The 2,500-nt window shown below is 31.9% G+C and overlaps 1 protein-coding gene across 1 annotated transcript in view; it reads left to right on the forward strand.

Annotated features, from left to right (window-relative positions):
* Window positions 1-2,500, forward strand: part of LOC135212775 (A disintegrin and metalloproteinase with thrombospondin motifs like) — a 366,084-nt gene that overhangs the window by 85,312 nt on the left and 278,272 nt on the right. The gene's annotated exons all lie outside the window — the stretch shown is intronic.

The raw sequence follows: 2,500 nt of genomic DNA on the forward strand, positions 1-2,500 counted from the left end.
TTACATTGAAATTATTGCGGCGAATCTAGACGAATCATGATTCGTGTTGATTCCTCATGAATTGGATCGATTCGATTCTCTTGGTACAATCGCAGCCTCAAGTACTTCATGTAACTTTCTGAACATCATGCAACTTGGCCATGACAGTGTTTTCTTTGTTCTTTGCAAATACGGTCATCTAAATGCTGAATAAGCGCCTCAGTGGCGTGGTTGGTATGGTCTTGCCCTGCCACCTCGGTGGCCGCGAGCTCGATTCTCGGGCATTGACGGGTTAGAGATGTGTATTTCTGGTGGTAGAAGTTCACTCTCGACGTGGTTCGGAAGTCACGTCAAGCCGTTGGTCCCGTTGCTGAATAACCACCATTGGTTCCATGCAACGTAAAAACACAAACAGACATCCAAATGCTGAAAAATCTTCATTTTTAACATCTGTAACCGCTATTACTACGGTTTGATTGGTACACTCGCCTTTGATGACGCGAACTACTGCAGTCTTAGCGTAGAATTGTTGTACAATTATATTTGTGGCGCCATCAGTTGTCACGCGAATAGGTGACACTGGAAGACAATGCAGGGAAACGAATCTAATTATCAGGTATATATATACTTATATATATATATATATATATATATATATATATATATATATATATATATATATATATACGTATATATATAGTATATATATATATATATATATATATATATATATATATATATATATATATATATATGTATATATGTGTGTTATATATTTATGTATATATATATATATATTATATATATATATGTATATATGTATACTATATGTGTATATTTATATATATATATATATATATATATATATCTATATATATATATATATATATATCTATATATATGTATATATATGTGTATTATATATTTATGTATATATATATATATGTATATATGTGTATATTTATATATATATATATATATATATATATATATATATATATATATAATTCACGGATGTTAAGCCATAAATACAATTCAATATCCCATTCCCCTCTGGTGTTAGTTTTTCCTAAGTATATGAAACGCGATTTTGCATATGTAAAAAGATTTCGTAAATCACACACACACACACACACACGCACACACACACACACACACACACACACACATATATATATATATATATATATATATATATATATATATATATATATATATATATATGCATATATATAGATGTATATGTATATATATATATATAATATTGCCAAGGCCACGTAGAACACACTATTACGCAAACTTCCCAGATACGTAGATAACCTCATTATCAGGCTGAAATAATAATAAAAACATAAAATCAAATTAATTTCTTACTAAAACATAATAAAATGGGTGAAACAAGTACAAAGTGAAACAACAACTTGAAATACAAATGCAACATAAGATTTAAAGACTAATAAAACATAAAATAATGAAAGAAAAAACAATAGAAAATTGTAATTACTATAATATTCAAACTAAATACAAAGTACACAGTTTAATTGTTGTCGACCTGTCGAGCATCTTTCGAGAAATAAACCATACGATTGTTAATTGAGTAACTGACAAGTTGTTATCCAGGTCTGGTTTCAACTTTGTGTGAAAAGATCGTCGTGTGCTGAACTGTGTTCCATTATGGCCAAGAAAAAGGGTGGCTTAGAAAGAAGAAACCTCGTTATAACAGCGAGACCTTAGCGTTCCAAAATTGTGTCTGGGCCACTGAGAACTGAATCCTGCGTAGGTATCGCACAAACTCGCCGCAAACACGTAAACAAACAAACGACACAAGTATTCAAACCTGCAGGAAGAGTTGGTCTCTCCCTCAACGGTGATAGCCAGTTTTAAGACACATTCAATCAATATGTAAACAATAAACGACATAATCACCCAAATCTCCAGGAAGAGTTGGTCTCTCACTTAACAGTGATCCAACAGTAAATGGGTTAGTACGAGCGAGATGAAAGCTTTTTTGAGCAAAACTTCATTATTTTTTCTTTTAACTTCTTTGGACCATGCACCTGCTATGACCAAGGTAAGATATTTGATGAACTTGGCATCACAACTGGCAGTAGTGTACACCGGTCTAGGACGAAACTTACGTACTATGTTCTGATTTCAGCTCCTTCAAAGTCATTTTACTGAGAATTCTTATCCAATTTTTGTTTTTGTAGTGTGCATATAAGAATACACATATATGTGTGCATGAATGCTTGTAAAAGACATTATTACAATTGTTTTAAACCTTCACTTATTTTCAAAGGACATTATGGTCACAATGTAACTTTATTTGCATGACGTTCCGATCTTTTTTTCACACAATTATACAACAATTAGGTCAGTCTATAAGACGTCACTTTTAATTCATATTTACGCGAAAGTTCACATAAACCACAATATCTCGAGATTTGTCTTCCATAACTGATGCTGGCGAAGAAGAAAAATTTCCCTACGTTCCCTTGTGGTGAAAAGACTGATGAAAAAG

This window comes from Macrobrachium nipponense, chromosome 41 (genome assembly GCF_015104395.2).
Source record: "Macrobrachium nipponense isolate FS-2020 chromosome 41, ASM1510439v2, whole genome shotgun sequence".
Lineage (NCBI taxonomy): Eukaryota > Metazoa > Arthropoda > Malacostraca > Decapoda > Palaemonidae > Macrobrachium > Macrobrachium nipponense.